This window comes from Octopus bimaculoides, chromosome 30 (genome assembly GCF_046866305.1).
Source record: "Octopus bimaculoides isolate indiv1 chromosome 30, ASM4686630v1, whole genome shotgun sequence".
Taxonomy (NCBI): Eukaryota; Metazoa; Mollusca; class Cephalopoda; order Octopoda; family Octopodidae; genus Octopus; species Octopus bimaculoides.
This window is the reverse complement of record NC_142957.1, coordinates 2,635,317-2,660,415: the sequence shown is the minus strand read 5'-3', so window position 1 is coordinate 2,660,415 and position 25,099 is coordinate 2,635,317. Positions and strand designations below refer to the sequence as shown.

At 34.7% G+C, this 25,099-nt stretch overlaps 1 protein-coding gene and 1 pseudogene across 2 annotated transcripts in view; one reads left to right on the top strand and one right to left on the bottom strand.

The window, feature by feature from the left end:
* The window catches only part of LOC128251273 (acyl-coenzyme A amino acid N-acyltransferase 1-like), a 128,766-nt pseudogene that overhangs the window by 20,371 nt on the left and 83,296 nt on the right, over positions 1 to 25,099 (bottom strand). The window lies entirely within an intron of this gene.
* LOC106877465 (uncharacterized) overlaps positions 10,444 to 25,099 on the top strand; it is a 68,988-nt gene continuing 54,332 nt past the window's right edge. Inside the window, exon 1 of the mRNA XM_089346156.1 lies at positions 10,444 to 10,663. The gene's annotated coding sequence lies outside the window, so the exon portion shown is untranslated. The remainder of the gene's footprint in view (positions 10,664 to 25,099) is intronic.

The following is a 25,099-nucleotide window of genomic DNA, read 5'->3' as shown; positions in this document are numbered from 1 at the left end:
GAGAGACCCAAGCAGCAGTGGAGCGATAAAGCTGTAGTATACCGTCAACCCAATGTGACAATCCCGATAAGGGAACACACCACTGCTGTTCAGCCCCAGGAAGCCGGACCGCTTCATGTCGGCCCCGACACAATTACTGTGAGATTTAGAAATGTTATGTTTCTGGTTTTGCTGATCAGTGAGTGGACTTCACTATGATTTACATAAGTTTGCAGGGGCGAAGCGGGCTTCTCTGTCCGGCTGGCGGGCTACTTCGGGCTGATGGCGGGCAGGGACTCAGAGGCATGTCCCTGGGTGCTGTCTGGTCTGGGTGGGGGTGCTTGCCTCCCCTTCGCAAACTTAAGGACACAGTAATTGTGTCGGAGCCGACAGGAAGCGGTCCGGCTTCCTGGGGCTGAACGGCAGTGGTGTGTTCCCTTATTGGGTTGACGGTATACTACAGCTATATATATATAGTTTTATATAAATATATATATATATATATATATATATATATATATATATATATATATATATATATATATATATATATACATATAGTTTTATATAAATATATATATATATATATATATATATATATATATATATATATATATATATATATATATGTATGTTTAACCTCGCACACATGTGCATGTATTCTCACACACAAGCAGAAACCCGCCCACATATATATATATTTATATATACATACAAACATTTACATAAATACACGCACGCTCATACACAATCAAACACAGGTACACTTACGCACACACACACACACACACACACACACATACCTGTGCATGTTTGTGTATGTATATATATCCTGATGCATCTTTATATAACGATACATGATTACATATGACACTGCGTAGCAATTCTTTGTCCTAAAATCCTAGATTGCCGCCTATAAAGTTGTTCCTGGCTTAGGTACAAGGTCAGTAGTTGTTGTTTTGTGAGGGAAGTGGACAGCCGACTAATTCGACTTTAGCACCTCAGAGATATGAAAGGCAAAGTGGTCTTCAGATGGAAAGGAACTCAGAACATGAATAGCCGACAGAAACGCTGCAAAGCATTTTGTCCGAAATGGTAACAATTTTGACTTCACTCGAAAATTAATATCCAAAGGTAATAAAGAAGACCAAATCTAACTCCATTGATTGTGGTCGTTCTATCATCATTTATGAATGATAACTGAGAAAACTAAGAGCTAATCGTATTTCGCAGGAATGTCTATATGTATATATATTTAAACATTCAAACAATTTGTCACAATTTGCTTTAAAAAAGGCGCGTTTTCATTCCGTTTATAAAGCGAATGAAAATGCAATCCAAAAGTTTCTTCTCACTCAGCTCATGTGGTACCCAAACATCATAGCGATTCGTGTACCCAAGATTTACCAGGTACTCATGAATGACGGATTTTGATAAGTTGGGGCTTTCTGCCAATTCTCGGGTTGTGCAATGTGGGTTAATCTAAATTAATGACTTGATTTGATCATCAGCTGTAGTGGATGGTCTGCCTGATCGCTCTTTATCAATAAGGCTACAATCTCCAGCTCGAAACCCTGCGAAACACTTCCGTACATTCCTTTCGGATAAAGAAACTTCACCGTAAACTGCGCCTATTTATTTGGTTGCTTGTGAGGCATTTTTCCCTTTACGGAAAAAGAAAAGCATCAGGTGCCGAAAATGAACTTTCTTTTCTTCTATTAAAAAGTTACAGAATTAACACAGTTTATAGGAACATAAACCTTCTTCCACAAAAATATAGCTTAAACTGTGCTCTAAATGGAGGTGTAGTCAAATCCTATTTTGTGGACTCAACCATGTTCTAAAATAAGTCGAAAGGTAAACTAATATAAATCGGCATGAACTTTCCGGACAACGCAATATATATAGTCAATGGTTATTGAAAAGGTTGCAATATGTGATGTCTAAACCAAACATCAATCAGCTTAAGTAATTTGTTAAAGGAACATACTGATTGTCAGAATACAGTTTGCAAAAATTAACAATCTGAAGCCTATACAATTGTATTTAAGGCACAGAGTTTTGTCATCTCGCCACAGTTGTAAATTGTGAAGCATAACTGTCACCATTACTACATAAACTTGAAGATTGCATAGTTTAATGCATGGAAGTACTAGCTCAATCAAAATGGACATTTGATATTCTATCGTTTCATTATATTGTATTGTCTTATCATATATTCTTAAGATTGTAAATAAATCGTGAAAATCAGACAAGGTTAGAATTTGTTTGAGTAATATATTCTTCTAGACACAATCATACACACCCGTCTATATATATATATATACATATATATATATATATATATATATATATATATATATATATATATATATATATATATATATATATATATATATATATATATATATATAAATATATATATATATATATATATATATATATATATATATATATATATATATTTATATATATATATATATATATATATATATATATATATATATAATATCAAGTGTCAAGCATGCGTAAAGTAATCTCATAAGGCAAAGAATCATTAATTAATAATTAAAGGTCCTACAAGCAGAACCAGCATATATATATATATATATATATATATATATATATATATATATATATATATATATATATATATATACACATATATATATATATATATGAGAATGTGTGTCTGTCTGTCTGTCTGTCTGTGTGAATCCCTAAAACTCGAGAACTACGCAACCAATTTCATTCAAATTTTACACATGCCTTACTTAGGGTTCCAGTTGTGTTTTAGTCAAAAAAATGTTTTAACTTCTTGCAGAGTTCGAGCACACGGCAACATAATATCTCCTCCACTATTTAAGTATTACGTGTCAAAAGTGAAACAAAAACACTCATGTCAAATACTTTCACTTTAAAAATGAAACTATTCCACTGACTGAAACAATCACATTTCGATACTGTAGTGACAGATACTTTCACAGAGAGAGAAAGAGAGAAAGAGAGAGACAGAAAGAGAGAGAGAGAGAGAGATGTATATGTATACATATACATGTATATGAACACCATTTCGACACTGTAATGACAGATACTTTCAGAGAGAGAGAGAGAGAAAGAGAGAAAGAGAGAGAGAAAGAGAGAAAGAGAGAGAGAAAGAGAGAGAGAGATGTATATGTATACATATAGGTGTACACGTATATGTATATATATATAGATCTATACATACATGTATATGTATACGTATGTGTAGATGTATATATATATATATATAGATGTACATGTAATATGTACACATATATACATATATACATGCATGCAGATATCTATACATATATACACCCATCACACACACATACACATGCACACAAACACACACATTAGTCATTTGTTTTCTTATCCAAAACTACGTCAAAAGTACTGAATGGATCTTTATGAAATTCTTTGCATAACGGCCATAACTCCCATGAAAATTCATATATTTTTGATGTTGATGAAATTTTAACCCGAACATAACAGATGAGCATTATTTAGAAAATGATGTCACACGTTATCGAGGCTACCATTCTTTCTGGATGTGCAAAAGGGGATGACGTCTTTATTCCAAGAATTCCTCTTACTCCATCAGGAGCAGACATTCCTTTTACATTCAGAAGACTACAATTCCCCCTTCGTGTGACTTTTGCCATGTCCATAAACAAATATCAGGGTCAAACACTGTCTGTAGCTGGTCTTCTCTTGGAAGAGCCCTGCTTCTCACATGGACAACTGTATGTTGGGCAGCAACAAAAAACCTATTTGTATATGCTCCACAAGGGAAAACATGGAACATAGTTTACAATGAGGTGTTATAATCACAACAGCAAGAAAGTATGTACATGATCACCTTCTTTTACGAAACCTCATTGACTTTGATATATTTATATTGATATACATATATATTCGTGTGTTTGGGTGCGCGTGTGTATATAATCTCTATATATAAAGATGATGCGTAGTCTAGACGGCGTTTTTAGATTTCATTATTCTCTTTAACCAGGGCAACGCCGGGTATACCTGCTAGTATATATATATATATATATATATATATATATATATATATATATATATATATATATAGAGAGAGAGAGAGAGAGAGAGAGAGAGATGTATGGAAATCTTGTTGTAAGAGAGGGAGTGCCAACAACTTATTGTGCCGACAATTCAAAGGGCCAGCCTTGTCACACTCTGTGTGACGCTGAATGTTCCCGTGAACCATGTTAAGTGTATTCGATTCTGTGGAGTGCTCAGCTACTTGCACGTTAATTTCACAAGCTGGCTCTTCCGTTGATCGGATCAACGGGAACCCTCGTCGTATATATTGGAAGGTTTGGAGGTGATGTACAGGAATTATATTGGAGGAAAAAATTCATATATATATATATATATATATATATATATAATTGGAACCAAAACGCAATAGAGGACAATAAAAGATTCGGACATATAGACGATACAAAGGCGGACAGGGGAAACAACAATTAGGACAGGGAAAGAAAGACGGGTCGTTCATGGCTTTGGTTCCTCAGTCAAGTCCTGATTTCGGGCAGTTCCATTTGAGATGATTCTATCAGGTTGCCCGCCTCCAAATTCTCTCTCGCAATCTCTCTCTCTCTCTCTGTATATATATATATATATATATATATATATATATATATATATATATATATATATATATATATATATATATATATATATATATATATATATATATATATATATATATATATATATATATACATGTATGTATGTATGTATATGTATAATATAATGAAGGAAGAGAACTTACAGCGTCTTCTAAAGGTGGCGAGATAATCGTTTGTCAACGACCTTTTGGCAGAATGGAAATGATGTAGGCATGTATATATATATATATATACTGGAAGTGACAAGACAGGTAATCTCATTTACTTTCTGTTAACGAGCGAGGCAGGTAATCTTGTTTACTTCCTATTAAAATGGGGAGTGGAGAAGACAGTGGGACTTTGGTTGGATTGTACAAAATACAAGAGGGAGATGTTTACGAACCGGACGGCTCACTACCTAACTTTGAACAATTGAAGCCTGGACATGAATTTCTTTATGTATTATACCTGTTGTCACATAATCCCTATCTTTGAATATTAATTCCCTGTTTGAACAATTTCTGTGGTTGCGATCAGTGTATACCACTTTTATACACAAGAATTCGCCTGATCGTAACAATATATATATATATATATATATATATATATATATATATATATATATATATATATATATATATATATATATATATATATATACATATATATATATACACACACGCACACACACACACACACATATATATATATATATATATATATATATATATATATATATATATATATATATATATATATAAACAAATAGTAAATGAGTATATGCATATATACATACAGGTATGTGCATACCGACATCCACCTGTATGTATAGGTGCATATCTGGATACAGGACATTGCAAACAAACGTAGACGAGAACACACGAGCCACATAGAGAACATTCTCCTTCATCAGCCACCCACGTTTTAACACTGGCGTTTCGACGAGCTTGGGCAGGACGCATCGCTAAAACGGCTCGTCCCATGGATCGCAGATTAAATTTGTATACGCAAATTAAATCTAGCCATGGAGGAATGTAGTGGCGGACAAAAAATAAGACAGGAAAACAAACAGAAAAGGCTTTACGGCCAGACGAGAAAAATTATGTGTGTAAGAACGCGATGAGGCACGGACCCGAGAGGGACAAAGTGGTGCGTGCGTTGCTTGGCGAAAGCCAAGGAAGGAAAGGATTATTGACCGGAAGCATGTGACCATGCCGGTGTAAAGGGAAGAGAGAGAAACAGAGGGAGGAAGTAGAAGAATAGGTGAGCAACGAGAGGAAAAGAGAAAGAGAGGAAAAACGAGGGGGAAAAAGAGATACGTAGTAGTAACAGAGGAAGAACGAGAGGGGTAAAGCGAGATACGTAGTAGTACAGAGGAAGAACGAGGGGGGGGGGAAGAGAAAGAGATAGAGTAGCGTCGGAGGATATGAGTTACGAAAACTACTTACATTTGGAAGATGCTGCGGTATATATATATATATATATATATATATATATATATATATATATATATATATATATATAAATATACATATATACATATGTGTGCATGTGTGTGTGTGTATATGTGTGTATTCATTTCTCTTTTTTCCTCATCTCACCCATTATTATTTCACCCACCCACCCTCTCCGACCTACCCTACCCATTACGTCTACTCCAGTTTGCCCGAATTTTTCATGCAACTATCAATTTGTATTTGTCAAAACGAGACATTGGCGTCGTTGAAAGTAAGCTTCACAAGTATCACAGGAATCGAAAACAATTACTAAAATATGCAGCTGCTCCTTGAAAACTTCCGTTTTAACCAGTGATATATTTACAATTGTTCCGAGTAGAAATTATTTGACAATCCTCTTGACAAACCGAAGATAAGTAGACATTTAATATAATATTTATTATGAAATTGGCAAAACAAGAGGAAATAGATGGAGCAGAGCATCGCTGAGGAGATTATAGTATGTGTTAAGAAAGAATTTAAATAAACTGCTACTACTACTACTACTACTACTACTACTACTACTGCTACTACGAATAATAATAATAATAATAATAATAACAACAACAACAACATCAACCACAATAATAATAATAATAGTCGATTCTACTATAGGCACAAGGCCTAAAATGTTTTGGTGGGGTGCTCGATTACATAGATCCCAGTACAAAACTGGTACTTAATTTATAGACCTTGAAATGATGGATGGTTAAGCTGACCTCGGGGTATTTGAATTCAGAACGTAAAGATGAGCGAGGTATCACTAAGCATTTTGCCCGGCGTGCTAACGATTCTGCCAGCTCGCCACCTTAATAATAATAATGATAATAATAATAATAATAATAATGATAATAATAATAATAATAATGATAATAATAATAATAATAATAATAATAATAATAATAATAATAATAATAATAATAATGATAATAATAATAATAATAAAAATAATAATAATAATATTCAGTATTTAAGGAAGCTGACAAATACAAACAAGAAATCATACTACCTAAAGCTATAAAACAAATGAAATCCAAACTAAAACTAGAACAGCAACGGACCATGATAAAACGATGGCAAGAAAATCCCCTACATGGTAAATACTGGGCTAAACTAAAGGAAAAAGAAATAGACAGAGAAAAATCCCAGTAATGGTTGACAAGCTCAGGACTCAGGGACTGAAGGATTTTTAATTGCTGCACAAGACCAAAGCCTCCCCACCAGAAATTACCAAAAACATATAATGAAAAGAAACATAACAAGTAACTGCAGAATATGTGGCGATGGACAAGAAACAATAAATCATATTATCTCTGGCTGCCCAGTCCTAGCTAAGAAGGAATATATTCACAGACACGACAGAGCTGGGACCTATATACACTGGAAGCTATGCCAACACTATGGAATAACAACAGAAAGAAGATGGTATAAACACACGCCAGAAAAGGTCACAGAAAACGATAAAGCAACCATACTCTGGGATATGCCAATACACACAGATAGAGAAATTAAGGCAAATACACCAGATATAGTTGTCAAAGATCATAAAGGAATAAAATGCATTCCAATTGATGTATAAATACCAGCAGATGACAACGTTTCCCAAAACGAAATGGAGAAACTTTCAAAATACAAAGACCTGGAAATAGAGGTAACTCGAATGCGGAATCTAAAAACAGAAACAATTCCTATCATAGTAGGTGTCTTAGGTGTAATAAAAAAATATTCAGACAAATACATAACAAAAACACCAGGACTTACAAATATATATAACATATAGAAAATTGCACTACTAGGCACTGCACACATCCTACGCAAAACGCTTTCAATGCAGAAACCAGAAGAGCATCACAGCAAACCACAGCATTACTCATTAATGGACTCCATATTAATCATTTAACAAATTATAAAGTGAACGGCTTGGAAAGTGTTTCAACTTTATGCGTGTTTGTTTGGATTGAATCTGTGTATGGGTTCATGTTTAGGCGTGGCCGTGTGGTAAGACGCTTGCTTCCAAATCTGGTTTCGGGTCCAGTTCCACTGCCTAGCACAGTACGCATATGTCTTCTACTGTAGCCTTTGGACTCACAAAAGCTTCATAAGTGGATTTGGTAGATGGAAACGGAAAGAAGCCCAACGTATGTATTATTTTAATTGATTCAGTCATTTGACTGTGGCCATGCTGGAGCTCCGCCTTTAGTCGAACAAATCGACCCTAGGACTTAATCTTTGAAAGCCTAGTACTTATTCTATCGGTGTCGTTTTGTCGAACAGCTAAGTCAGTCACCTCATTGTATATTTGACTACCAATGTGGGCCAGAGTCATTAAATCGATGAACTGAAAATACCCTGGACCGGACGGTGTACAAAGATATTGGCTGAAAAATTTCCCAGCACTACCCAGAAGAATAGCCAAGCAAATACATAAAATGATCAACAACGGTGTATAAATCCAAAAATGGCTGACCACAATTACAAAAATTTTTTTGCCAAAAGGATCCCAACAAATGCAATGCAGTGGATAATCACCAGCCTATCACCTGTCTGCCCCTGTTGAGGAAGCTGATGATAGGAAAGATATCTAAATAGGGATATGGCATCCGGAAATAAATGACAAATCACCAGTGGAACAGAAATGATGCAGAAAGAAAAGAGGGTGGGGACAATTACAGACTAATATGGTCTTACCAAACTGCCGCGCCTAAACATGCAATCATACACAGACTAATACGGTTGCATAAAGGAAGCTGAAAAGGGAGACAGAGTTTGTAAGCAATAGTGCATGATCAAGCATTTAGAACTTACTACATAAAAGCCAAAATAGACAAACACCAGGTAAATTCCCAATGTAGGTTAGGTAAATCAAAAGAAGAAAGTGTTACTAATATCGTAAGTGAATCTATCAAGCTGCCAAAGAAAGAATCCAAGATTTGACATGACAACCTCTGGAAAATAATCGACCGAGAGATAGGTAGAAAGCTACGATTTGAGCATACTGATAAATGGTATGAACATGAACCTAGTAAAGTGCTAGAAAGTAAAAAGTATACGATGTGGCATTTTAACGTTCACACTGACAGAGTAGTAGAAGCTAGAAGGCCTGAATTAGTATTAGCAGATAAAAAGAATAGAAAGCGCTAGGTAATTGACTTTACAGTCACAAATAATGACAAAATCCTTATAAGAGGTATAGAAAAAACAGCAAAGTAACAGAACATAGACATTGAGTTACAAAGCCTATGGGAAGTGCGGGTAAAATGTATCCCCGTTATTATAAGTGCATTAGGAATTATTCCTAAAGATTTACACAGATGAAATAAGTATTAAATCTAGTTTATTGAAGCTCCAGAAAACAGTGTTATTAGGGACAGCAAGGATACTTAGGAAGATTCTTGACATCTAAGGTTAATTGATGTAGCACGACGTAGGAAAATTCTTTCCAACAATCTAAACTGTTGTGTGTAAATGGAATAATAATAAATTGGTAAGTGGATGCTCACGTGAATACAACCTTCATTCCTCTGCTTGTAGCAGAATAATTTAGTCCTAGATCTCATTTAACAAATTAATGGTTCATTTTGATAGTAAGTTCGGACTTATGTTTCGGGGAGTTCTATGAAAACTAACGTCCACATCATGTGATGTATTACAATAATTATCGTAGATGCAGGTTTGAGGACTAATAAATCTCCATTACTTGAACATTGGCGTAATCAGCACCATCGTAAACATTTGGGACAATGATATTCCATTGTCTCACACGCTATCGTCTTAACCAAGGAAAGAACACAACACACATTGGGATATAAGTAAATCGACGGGATGATCATGACCGAAACGCCTCTGATCATAGTCTTGATATTAAGGAACAACAAGCATACTTTACAACCAACTCAAATATATTCTGAGAAAGGAGGAAGATTTGTTGGGTTTGCATTTTAGTAACCAGAGAGATGAGGTCATGTCTTTGAGAAGATATCGCCATCCCAGTAATCGATAAAAACAATGGCGTTTGTTTTAGAAAAGCGTCAAGTAGATAAGAATAGTCTCCGGAATATTTTCAGGACCTATGAAAAATATCATTTTGATAATATAATAGATGTCGAGGCACATGACATCGTGGTTAAGGGTGTTACTCACGATAACAAGGTCGTGGTTTCAAATCCTGGAATGAGAGGTGTATTGTGCGCAAAACACTTCATCTCATGTTACACTGCGATCATTTCAATACTTGACGTATAGGATTGGGGACTAGATTGAAAATGCATTTATTTTCCGGATGTTAAAGAATTGCAGCCAATTACATACATGAAGAGAAAATACTGCCACTCTCGTTTTAAAAAAATACACTTAGAGAATTATTGCAACACAGTAATTCATTCAGTATGCTTTTCGGATGCCAGCTGGAACGCGAGACAAAATCTTATACGAAGCAATAGAATACACACACATCGGTTGATAAAACTTGTTTAATTTCTGTGAAAAATTGAAACTGAAGTCATATTTGGAGCCGGCATTATAGAGGTAAATCAATTTTTGTTAGTTTTCTTTTAACATTTAACATTTATATATATACACACGTATATACGATTTATTTATACCTATCTCTCTATCTTTCTATAACTATGCAACTTAATACATTAAAGTTCTTCCTGACAATGTTTGTGGGTGAGGATTTGGTTGCAAGCCACCATAACGTTGTTACACGCACGTAAGAACTATTATTTAAACATAGTTCCAGGTTCAGTTTCACTGCATGGCCACTTGGGTCGGGCAAAACTTTTGAGTGGATTTGGTAAACGGAACCGAAAGATGCGCTTTATATGTATATATGTATATATATATATATATATATATATATATATATATATATATATATATATATATATATATATATATATATGTCTGTGTGTGTGTGTTGGTGTGTGTTTGTGTGAGTCTGTGCATGTCTTTGTGCCTATGTTTGTTTTCCCATCACAGCTGGACAGCAGGTTTTTACGCCCCGTAATGAAGCGGTTCGACAAAAGTTGCCGATAAAATAAGTACTAGGCTTACAGAGAATAAGCCCTGAGTTCATTTTCTTCGACTAAAAGTTTTTGAGGTGGTGCTCTAGCATGGCCGCAGTCAAATGACTTAAACCAGTAAAAGTGTTAAAGAAAAATATTATATAGTTATATATGTGTGTGCGTATGTGTGCGTAGATCTCTGACTGCGTTTGAATATTTACATATTTATTCATATACATATATATATATATATATATATATATATATATATATATATATATATATATATATATATGTGTGTGTGTGTGTATATATATATCTATATCTATGTATGTATGCGTTTGTGTAAGTGTACATGTGTGTGGTTGTGTATGTGAGTGTGTGTATTTATGTCCATGTATGTATATATATATATATATATATATATATATATATATATATATACATGTGTACGAGGTTAAACATATATATATCAACAAATATACACAGACGTACATAAATACACACACTCACATACACAAACACACACAGGTACACTTACACACACACACATACAGAAATATATCTGTGCGTGTTTGTGTATGTATATATATCCTGATGCATCTATATATAACCATACATGATTACATATGACACCGCGTAGCAATTCTTTGTCCTAAAATCCTAGATTGCCGCCTATAAAGTTGTTCCTGGCTCAGGTACAAGGCCCGTACTTGTTTTGTGGGGGAAGGGGACAGTCGACTAATTCGACTTTAGCACCTGAGAGACATTAAAGGCAAAGTGGTCTTCGGCAGGAAACGAACTCAGAACGTGAATAGCCGAAAGAAACGCTGCAAGACATTTTGTCCGAATTGGTAACAATTTTGACTTCACTCGAAAATTAATATCGAAAGGTAATGAAGGAGACCAAATCTAAATCCATTGATTGTGGTCGCTCTATCATCATTTATGTATATATTTAAACATTCAAACATTATATTTAATGTTTCTAATATGTGTTATGAGTGTGCCCATTATCGGGATTTGCTTACTAGGGTGTGGGAATCAAAAGTTTTTCGCTCTCCTTTGTAATTCCCTCTAATTTGAAGGCGGATTTTAAAGTTCAGAACAACGTCGTAATTTTTTTAAATAATTGTTTCGTTTTAAACACCTCAATATTTTTTATTACAAACATTTGATTCACCATATAAAGAGATATCAAAGAAACAAATACGTTTTATTTTGAATTAAATACAATCAATGTTTAAACAAAACTAATTAAAACATAAATGCTACAAATAAAATGAAAGAATTAAGAAATATTATTGACTTTGTAAAATCGATTCAAGATAAAGGAAGAGTACTTCAGAGAATTATAACATTGATTTAATCTCAGTAGAAAAATAGAATTTCTTATTTTCTGTCCTGAATATATTTAGTAAAGAAATAAAAAAAGAAACTTCAGTGTCAAGACTAATTATGGTTTGGGACGCTGTGTAAGGCAATATATGTATGTATGTATGTATGTGCCGGTTTAATCGACCTTAACTTGACCAAGCCTGATGTAGAGGTTACTTGAAGCCCACGAGAACTGAAACCATGACTTGTTAAATGGACGGCGGAACCCATTAACACGGGCAGTCAGAAATTCTGGGTGGGCGTCCTGCATGTCGGAAGAACACTGGGATTGAAGCACCCTCAAATTTTGTTGAAGCATGTCTCTGGAAAAACGCCACGCTTATATAAAACTGGATATGTAGGGAATGGTATTGAACATTTGGGTGATTATTTGCTTGCACTTGAGATCATGATGAACTCACACCGGTGAATGTTTGACCTTTATTGGTACTAAATATCTTCTGTCGGCTGCACCCTATTGAAGGAATCTCTGGATCAATCCAATACAATAGACCGGGTCTATGGGGTGTTGTGTAAGCCTTATTGGATCTAAAATGTGTACAGTCATTGTTGACTATTTTGCTTGGATATTCCTGTTTAATATTATCTTTTAAATTGTAGCTCTATTCTTTTTAACTGTACAACTTATTTTTTCTTTCAAACGTCCTGCGGCGATGGGAAGGTGGCGAAGCATTCAAATCTGATGAGTTGGAAGCATGTATTTAGTGGTATATACACAAGTGTCCTACAGGATTTTGGTTGCATGTGTGCTTAAGCAGTTGAATTCAGGGAAAACCCTGCTCTCCTAGAGACCGAGACAATGCTATATAACTAAATGGATAGGAAGATCACGACTGGATATCCTCTGATCATAGCTCTACTCAATCAGGAAACATTGGCTAGTGACGCAGATATATTTATTATGTTTTCCATCAAACACCTGGGAATATTTTAGACAATGGAGGACATAGTTGCTAAGGTTGAAAAAACAAATTAGATAGCTATAGTTGGAATGCCTTTGTGCAAAATTATGATCGCTCAGGGCAAACAACAACGTCAACAACAATACTCGAAGTGAAATACAATAAAAAACTAAACAAAAATATGTGCCTAATATTGGCCTCGTTCTCAGATTTTGTATCACCGCATCAAAGAACGCAATTTTCTGCGTCAGACTTTCTATCATTACATGATACAACGCCATATCGTTAGCTAACAAGAAACATCTCTTAGAAGTGACGCTCAGATCTTTTCTGGGATCCATGAAAATTCAGTGGGTGTTGCTTCAGGAAAACGCCTAGTAGATAAGAAGGATTTCTGGAATGTTGTCACGCCTATATATGACATGTACCATGATTAATAATATAATTGGTGTCCAAGGTGTATGACCACGTTATTAATGGTGCTGCATTTGCGATAACGAGATCGCGGTTTCAATTCCTGTATCGGGAGTAGTATTGTGTTCTTAAGCAAAACACTTCATCTAATATTTTTGGCGACGTGTAGGAATGGTGAATAACTAGAAAACGAATTTATTTTCCGGATATTAAAGTTCAGCCAAACACATACATCGACATAAATTACTGAAACTGCCGTTAAACCCCCCCCCCCCCCCAAAAAAAAACACATAATGAGTTATAACAATATTGTCCTGCGGTCAGTATAATTATCCGATACAAACTGCAAATGTACACATTAAACTTTCAGTAATATAATATACACATAAGTGCAGAAACCTTATCTAATTTCTGTAAATCTTTAAAACTAAAGTCATATTTGGAGCTGGCATTATACAAGTAAATCAATTTTTGCTACTTTCCTGTTAATATTTAATAGTTATATTTATACACACACATACACACACACACACATATATATATATAATATATTAATCTCTCTCCAACTTTTTCTTTTTCTATCTATCTATTTATCTATCTATCTACCAGCCTATCTATCAATCGTTCTACACGTAAATACGTTATATATATATATATATATATGTATATGTGTGTGTGTGTGTTTGTGTATGTGTGTGTGCGTGTGTGTGTGTGTGTGTGTATAATAATGACAATAATAATAATAATAATAATAATAATAATAGGGATGAAAATCCAAATTTACAGGTAAAAATTCAATTAAATCCAATTAAACAAAATTTAAAATTGAATCAGTTTTCACACTATATAATATATAAATATATAATTTAGAGAAAAGAACCAAATTCATTGAACTCATCCATGAAAATCCAGTCACATATAGAAAAATTACTGCATTTTCATAGATGAGTTCATGAACTTTGGTTCTTTTCTCTAAATTATATATATACATATATATATGTGTGTGTGTGTGTGTTTGTGTGTGTGTGCGTGTGTGTGTTTTTGTGTGTGTGTGTGTGTGTGTTTGTGTATGCATATATATGTATGTATGTACACACATATATATTTCCTATGATGTGGCTAATATCTTCAGTGTTCATTCCCCAAAGTCTGCATCGGTTGTCATATTTTACTGCTTTTCCTGCATTTCTATCCCGTTTGTGCATCAGGTATTTGTTTGATATTTCCTGTTCCTGGATTGTAAACGCATACGTTCAAAGCCGGAGGAAGTAATCCGGATTTTGGTCCATGATAGAATGCTTTGATGATCGATGTCACTATCATTTCTGATCTTTCTACTAACATATCCATGTAGGGTCTTCTGCTCATAGAGCCTCATCTTTTCATCTAATAATACGTTGCGGTAGAGTCGTGTGACTTCCTTGGGCATGTATTTAAAGTTATCAAACAAAGAATATTGCCTTCTAATTCTTGTAATGTCAACAGCCTCATGTATGCAAACTTGGTGAATGGATGGACTTCGACACTTGGTGGTTAAAAGATGTTGCCGAAGGGATATGCTGCAACATTCAAAGGCATTTTGGATCGAAGGCCATGGTGGAGCACCACCTCGAAAGATTTTAATCGAAGAAATCGACCCCAAAACATATATTTTAAGCTAATCGTTCTCTTTTAGCCGAACCGCTATATAACGAGGACTGAAACACATCAACATCGATTGTTAGTTAGTGATAGGAGGACTTAAACACAAATACACACACATAAATATATACTTATATATACTCAGGGATTCTTTCAGTTTCTGTCTACCAAATCTCCTTACAATTCTTTGGCCGACTCGAGGCTATAGTAGGATACAGGTTTTCATACTGCCATGCAGTGGGACTGGACCCAGAACCGTGTGGTTGGGAAACAAGCTTCTTACCTCACAGCCACAACTGTATACGCATACATTTCATAGTATTTCGCTGTCTTTCTCCCTTTCTCTATCTCTCTTTCTCTCTCTGTCTCTCCATCCCTTTCTCTCTCTCCCTCTCCCTCTCTCTAACTTTATTGTGTATTACAGAGTCATTCTAGCTGTCTTACTTTCCCTCTACCTCATACTCTCACTCTACCTTTCTCTCTCTTAGTTATCCCCCAGCAAACCCTTTACCTATCCCTTTATCACTCCACCTTCCTTCGTTTTTTTTTCTAAGGCGAATGGCTTCCCTTATTCCCTAAATCTTAATTTGTAATATCTGTAACTTGTTTCAATCATTAGACTGTGGCCATGCTGGGGCACCGCCACGAGGAAATTTTAGTCGAGCAAATAAACCCCAGTACTTACATTGATTTTTTATGCTAAGCCTGGTACTGTTTTTATCGGTTTATTCGTCAAGTCGTTAGATGGCGGGGATGTAAGCACACCAGCACCGGTTCTCAAGCGGTGGTGGGGGACAGAAACAAATAGAAAGATACACGCACACAAACATATACATGAATACATACGTACATTCATACAGACATATATAGATGTGGACCAGCATGGCCACAGTCTAATGACTGAAAGAAGTAAAATAATAAAAGAATAGAAGAATAAAAGAATATGTATATATTGGGTTGTCCGGAAAGTTCGTGCCGATTTTTAAAGGAAAGAAAAAGGTCAATAAATAATTGCCATTACATTTTTGATCAATCAAATATCAAGCATTTTGTTGCAAAATACGTCTCCATCTTGCCTTTAAGTTGAAAATACCCTCTTCCCAGAATTGAGGTGGTTTCATGGCAAAAAATTCACCAAGGTATCTTTTTACATCATCCAAGGAATAGAATTTTTTACCATTAAGACTATTCGGCAGAGACCTGAATAAGTAGAAATCCGAAGGAGCAGTATCTGGTGAATAAGGAGAGTGGGGTAACAAAGAAACATTCGGTCTTGCATTATCATGTTGGAAAACAACACCCTTCCTGTTTACCAATTCTGGACGTATCTCTTGAATTACTGCTTTTAACTCGTCCAGTTCTGTGCAGTATTTCTCAAAATTAATTGTCTGGTTACTTGGGAAAAGCTCTGAATTCCTTTCCAATCCCACCATACATGAAGCAGGACTTTTTTAGGGTGAAGAGCCGCTTTTAGGGTGGTTAAGGGTGCCTCATGTCGCTTACTCCAGAATCGTTTTCTCTGAACATTTCGGTAGATAATCCATTTCTCATCACCTGTCACAGTTTGCTTTAAAAAAGGCGCGTTTTCATTCCGTTGATAAAGCGAATGGAAATTCGATCCAAAAGGTTATTCTCACTCAACTCATGTGGTACCAAAACATCGTAGCGATTAGTGTACCCAAGATTTACCAGGTACTCATGAATGACGGATTTTTATACGTTGAGGCTTTCTGTCAATTCTCGGGTTGTGCAATGTGGGTTATTCTCAATTAATGACTTGATTTGGTCACTATCTGTAGTGGATGGTCTGCCTGATCACTCTTTATCAATAAGGCTACAATCTCCAGCTCAAAATATTGCGAACTCTTTCAGTAAAGTCCTTTCGGATAAAGAAACATCACCGTAAACTGCGCCTATTTCTTTGGTTGCTTGTGAGGCATTTTTCCATTTACGGAAAAAGAAAAGCATCAAGTTCCGAAATGAACTTTCTTTTCTTCTATTAAAGAGTTACAGAATTAACACGAAAAGATAGCTGAAACTGTGCTCTAAATGGAGGTATAGTCAAATCCTATTTTATGGACTCAACCATGTTCTAAAATAAGTCGAAATGTAAGCTACTATAAATCGGCACGAACTTTCCGGACAACACAATATATATAGTCAATGGTTATTGAAAAGGTTGCAATATGCGACGCCTAAACCAAACACCAATCAACTTAAGTAATTTGTTAAAGGAACATACTGATTGTCAGAATAAAGTTTGCAAAAATTAACAATCTGAAGCCTATACAATTGTATTTAAGGCACACAGTTTAGGCATCTCCCCACAGTTGTAAATTGTGAAGCATAACTATCAGCACTACCACATAAAGTTGACGATTGCATAGTTTAATGCATGGAAGTACTAGCTCAATCAGAATGGACAGTTGATATTCTATCGTTTCATTATATTGTATCGTCTTATCATATATTCTTAAGATTGTAAATAAATCGTGAAAATCAGACAAGGTTAGAATTTGTTTGAGTAATATATTCTTCTAGACACAATCATAATCTGTGTGACACTGAATATACCCGATAACCCTGTCAAGTGTACACGATTCTGTGGAGTGCTCAGCTACTTGCACGTTAATTTCACAAGCAATCTGTTCCGTTGATCGGATGAACGGGAACCCTCGACAGCTTAATCGACGGAGTGCCAACAACTTATATATATATATATATATATATATATATATATATATATATATATATATATATATATATATAACGGAACAAAAATGCAATAGAGGACAATAAAAGATTCGGACATATAGACGATACAAAAGCGAACAGGGGAAACCATAATTAGAACAGGCAAAGAAAGACGGGCTTTGTTTCCTCAGTCAAGTCCCAAAAGTCATGACGATTTCGGGCAGTTCCACTTGAGATGGTTCTATCAGGTTGCCCGTATGTGGTGTGTGTGTGTGTGTGTGTGTGTGTGTGTGTGTGTGTGTGTGTGTGTGTGTGTGTGTGTATGTGTGTGTGTATGTATGTATGTATGTATATCTATAATATAATGAAGGGATAGAACTTACAATATCTTCTGAAGGTGGCGAGATAAACGTTTGTTCACGACCTTCCCAGTTATGATGGCAGGTTCTATACCAGACATGGCCGTAATAACAATAAGAACAATAAGGATACGATCTGGCTAATTATTCCCTACAACATGAATCTCAAATCTAACATAGTCCGTTCATTAATGAACATAATAGATAAACACCTCAATGTGAACAATAAATACGCAGGAATATTTAAGAACAAAATAAGAATAGGCCACAGCCTGACATGTAACTTAGCTACCATAATAGCATCTCTTAATAATAATAAATTAGACACATTCTATACAGCTAGAAAGACCACGAACATCCAAACTAACAACTGTCCAACTAATAGAACTAACTCCAACCCTTATCCAACACCCCTTATTAGGAGAGACAAACACTATAATAAACAATAGGGCCACACAACAACACACAGACATAGACACCCCAAACAATCTATGTAACTGTAGAGATAGGAATAAATGTAATTTCTCCAATAGATGTAAAACCGAAAATATAGTTTACCAATGCGACGTACACACAAACAGCCATATTAGATCTTACATTGGCGCTACGAAAAACCAAATACGCGTCAGATATAATGAGCACCAATCTAGCTTTAGAAATAGAAAAAAGGCAAATTCAACAGGATTTAGTAGCTATATCTGGGAACTAAAGGACAATAAGATAGAATATAAACTAAAGTGGCACATACTAAAAGTAGGTAATTCTTATAACCCAACTAACAGACGCTGTGACCTCTGTCTAACTGAACGGCTCAAAATCCCAACGGCTAGTAATATTCTCTTAAACATAAGATATGAACGTAGCCCATTTGTCTACACGCTACTAAATACTCATTCTCTAAGTATAATTAAATATGTAATACATTCCACTTCCTAAGTATAATTAAATATGTAATACATTCCACTTCCTAAGTATAATTAAATATGTAAAAAATAATTTTCCTTTTCTAAGTATAATTAATTATAATTAAATATTAATAAGATCAGAGTTAGCTCCCTCTTCACCAAAACTTAGGGTTACTCCCCTTTACTAACACCGCCGGTGCTAAAAGTAAACGACACACACCTCAATTCTAAAAACAACACGTGCGCAATGCGTCTGATTAAGATTGGAACTACGAGCTTAATAGCACCCACCCTACGTCCCCTTCCAGGAAGACTAACCCAACTTCAACTAAAATGTAAGATTAACTTTACCTAATGCTATTCTTATACCACCATATGCATTAATATATCCACTAATTGTTTCTCCTGCATCTCTCACACCATGAACTCTAACATACTCCTCAACATTCTGAAGAGATCTGCCAAATCATTTGGCACATTGAAACGTACGTAAATGACTCATTATATAATCTCCACATAATTAAATCAATGGCTAACTAGCCCAGTTGACTTGCTTCTTCTTGTGTTTGTTTCTCCATTCTCCACATAATTATATATATATATATATATATATATATATATATATATACATGTGTGCGTGTGTGTAGGTATGTGTGTGTATTCATTTGTCTTTTTTCCTCCACTCGCCCATAAGGAGCTCACCCAGCCCGACCTGCCCTACTCATTTCGTCTACTCCAGTTTGCCCGAATTTTTCATACAACTATCAATTTGTATTTGTCAAAAGGAGACATTGGCGTCGTTGAAAGTAAGCTTCACAAGTATCACAGGAATTGAATACAATTACTGAAATATGTAGCTGCTCCTTGAAAACTTCCGTTTTAACCAGTGATATATGTACAATTGTTCCGAGTGTAAATCATTTGACAATCCTCTTGACAAACCGAAGATGAGTAGACATTTAATATAATATTTAATATTAAATTGGCAAGACAAGAAGAAATAGGTGGAGCAGAGCATCGCTGAGGAGATTATAGCATGTGTGAAGAAAGAACTTAAATAAACTACAACTACTACTACTACTACTACTACTACTACTACTACTACTACTAATAATAATAATAATAATAATAATAATAATAATAATAATAATAATAATAATGATGATGATAATAATAATAATAATAATAATAATAATAATAATAATAATAATAATAATAATAATAATAATAATAATAATAATAATCCTCTCTACTGAAAGCACAAGGCCTCAAATTTGTGGGAAGGGGACTAGTCGACTACATCGATCCCAGGGTTTCCCTGGTACTTAAATTTTCGTCCCCAAAAGGATCAAAGGCAAAGTCGATCTCGGCGGAATTTGAACTCAAAGTGTAGGAGAAATAAAACAGAACACAGCCATTAATGGGCACCATATTAATCATTTAACAAATTTAACAAAGTGAACGGCTTGGAAAGTGTTTCCTCTTTATGCGTGTTTGTTTGGATTGAATCTGTGTATGGATGCATGTTTAGGTGCGGCTGTGTGGTTAGACGCTTCTCTCCAAATCTGGTATCGGGATCAGTTCCACTGCCTAGCACACTAGGCATATGTCTTCTACTGTAGCCTTTGGACTCGCAAAAGCTTCATAACTGGATTTGGTAGATGGAAACGAAAAGAAGCCCAACGTGTATATTATTTAATTGATTCAGTCATTTGACTGTGGCCATACTGGAGCTCCGCCTTTACTCATAACAAATCGACCCTAGGATATAATCTTTGTAAGCCTATTACTTATTCTATCGGTGTCGTTTTGTCGAACAGCTAAGTTAGTCGCCTCATTGTATATTTAACTATCAATGTGGGCCAGAGTCATTAAATCGACGAACTGGAAATACCCAGGACCGGACGGTGTACAAAGATATTGGCTGAAAATTTTCCCAGCACTAGACAGAAGAATAGCCAAGCAAATACATAAAATGATCAACAACGGTGTATAAATCCCAAAGTGGCTGACCACAAGTAAAACAATTCTTTGACAAAAGGATCCCAACAAATGCAATGCAGTGGATAATCACCAGCCTATCACCTGTCTGCCCCTGTTGTGGAAGCTGATGACAGGAATGATATCTAAATAGGGATATGGCATCCGGAAATAAATGACAAATCACCAGTGGAACAGAAATGGTGCAGAAAGAAAAGAGGGTGGGGACAATTACAGACTAATATGGTCTTACCACACAGCCGTGCCTAAACATGCACTAATACACAGACTAATACGGTTGCAGAAAGGAAGCTGAAAAGGGAGACAGAGTTTGTAAGCAACAGCAAAGGATGAAGTATTCAGGACTAAGTACATAAAAGACAGAATAAACAAAAACCAGGTAAATTCCCAATGTAGGTTAGGTAAATCGAAAAAAGAAAGTGTTACTAATATCGTAAGTGAATCTATCAAGCTGGCAAAGAAAGAATACAAGAAAATACATGACAACCTTTGGAAAATAATCCAAAGAGAGATATGTAGAGAGCTAGGATTTGAGCATACTGATAAATGGTATGAACATGAACCTAGTAAAGTGCTAGAAAGTAAAAAGTATAAGATGTGGCATTTTAACATTCAGACTGACAGAGTAGTAGAAGCTAGAAGGCCTGAATTAGTATTAGGAGATAGAAAGAATAGAAAGCGCTAGGTAATTGACTTTACAGTCCCAAATAATGACAAAATCCTTATAAGAGGTATAGAAAAAACAGCAAAGTAACAGAACATAGACATTGAGTTACAGAGTCTATGGGAAGTGCGGGTAAAATGTATCCCCGTTATTATAAGTGCATTAGGAATTATTCCTAAAGATTTGCACAGATGAAATGAAATAAGTATTAAATCTAGTTTAGTGAAGCTCTAGAAAACAGTGTTATTAGGGACAGCAAGGATAATTAGGAAGGTTCTTGATATCTAAGGTTACTTGATGTAGCCCGACGTAGGAAAATTGTTTCCAACAATCTAAACTGTTTTGTTTAGATGGAATAATGATAAATTGGTAAGTGGATGCTCACGAGAATAATTAGGGAATTAGTACCGTCATTACTCTGTAGCACTTGTATCTGCGGGTATCCTGCGGCAAGTTACACAGGGTGAACTGGACGCCCCTAAACCTTAGAGAGAATGTTGTACTTAACATAACCCATGTACATGAACGTTACAATATGCTAAACACACATGGAGAGTGAACCACGTAGAATATCACCTTCATTCTTCTGCTAGTAGCAGAATAATTTAGTCCTAGATGTCATTTAACAAATTGATGGTTCATCTTGATAGTAAGTTAGGACTTATATTTCGGAGAGTTCTATGAAAATTAACGTCCACATCATGTGATGTATTACAATAATTATCGTAGATGTAGGTTTCAGGACTAATAAATGTCCGTTACTTGACCATTTACGTTATCAGCCCTATCGTAAGCATTCGAAACAGAGATATTCCATTGTCTCACACGCTACCGTCTTAATCAAGGAAAGAACACAACACACATTGGGATTTAAGTAAATCTACGGGATGATCATGACCGAAACGCCTCTGATCATAGTCTTGATATTAAAGAACAACATGAATACTTTACAACCAACTCAAATATTTTCTGGGAAACTAGAGAAAATTGTTGGGTTTGTATTTTAGTAACTAGAGAAATGAGGTCGTGTCTTTGAGCAGATATCACCATCCCAATAATCGATAAAAACAATGGCATTTGTTTTAGAAAAGCGTCAAGTAGATAAGAATGGTCTCTGGAATGTTTTCAATAAATTTGACAAATACCGTTTTGGTAATATAATAGCTGTCGAGGACACATAACATCGTGGTTAAGGGTGCTACACACGATAAGAAGGTCGTGGTTTGAAATCCTGGAATGAGAGGTGTATATGTTTTCCTCCACCCCGAGATACCTGCAACATTCCTTATTAGATATAAGGGAAACAGTTAAGTCATTGATGAAGATTTTGTTAGTCTGGTTTACAGGTTTCACCCTTTTCACAACCATATAACAACCTTTATCCTCACCATCTACTTCAACCTTCACATTCTTTGAGAATATTGTAACCAGGTATGTGTGTATGTATGCATGTATGTATGTATGTATGTATGTATGTATGTATGTATGTATGTATGTGCATATGTATGTGTGTATTTAGATATTTGGGTATAAACATCATCCACACACGGCAGTGTTGCTGAATTGCTGATTTGCAGGCTGTATTTCGCAGTGAATTTCAACTAATAAACTAACTTTGCCCTAGCAAGGGCAGGTGACTCCTTCTGCTTTACCATGGATGCATTGGCTTCTTTTGCATTTAAAAATGTTTTATATTAGTCATGGCTTTATTATTACTATGATCAAATCCTCTTCTTACTACATAGTTGATATATTCGATTAATGAAAATTGGATTATAAGATGGAATTTTAGCAAATATATGAAAACTTTAAAAAAAATTTATTCCTCAAAATTTAATGATACAATATTGTTATTGTTTCTTTCAATGGGCAGACCTGCGGGTTTCTAGTAATGCTGTTCATAAAACGTAAAGGGGCAGGTGGCTCCTTGTGCCTTACGGTGGGTGCATTGGTTATTGTTGCATTTTTAAAATCATTTTTATATCATCCAATGCAACGAAATCCTGTCCAACTAACTTTTTCTTATTTTTAGAATTTAAGAAAATAATTAAAATATTTTTTAACAAACGAATATTTATACATTTTATTGTATTTCCAGAAATAATTCCATCCACTTTTAAGCTGATGGGCTTATTTTCAGAAACTCTTCTCATGTATAGCTCCAGTAATTTTTATCATTTTCAGAAAAAATTATTTAAGCAAAATTATTTGAGTTTGTATTTAAGTCCATAACGTTATTTCTGGAAAAAGCAGTATTTTAAAAATGAAATAAAATAAAATTAATTTTAAAAAATACAGTAAAATTTGCCTAATTAGTGTCGTCCTTAGGAGAAAATTGAAAGTGACGAATTAGGTGTAACGAATTAGCTAAAGACGAATTAGACTAATTCTTCTGTATTAATGCTAATAAATTTTACTTATGATTTACTTGTCAGATTAAATTTTTGCTTATATTTTGATGTGGAAGAACTGATTGAGAATATGGTTGATTTGAAACCATTTAACGACCATTCTACTGCAATCATGTTTTTTTTTGTGTAATGGGATTTCAATTCAGGTGAAAAAAGAGACTTGTGCAATATTATTTACAACTTCATATTTTATTGTTTGTACTTCAGACAAGTAAATAAGATGACTATTTTAATAGTATATTTTAAAAGACGTGTTTAAAATTTTTTTCTAATTTATTTTTGGTTATTTTCGTATCATGTTTTTAAAGATTGACTTGTTTTTTTAGATTCTTATAATAAATAAAATAAATAATCTCAAATTTACCGAATTCTAATTATAATTTTAAAAAAATGTTATTCGCGGGTACAATATTTTAAGTACAGTAGAATTTTAATATATGTATGTACAGAGTTCATTTGTATGAATTTAGAAAAAATGTGTATATTCCATCTAAGAAAACTGCATTTGAAAACAAATTGGTGCAAATAAACTTGGGAATCGTTTTATCACATACCGATCCAACGA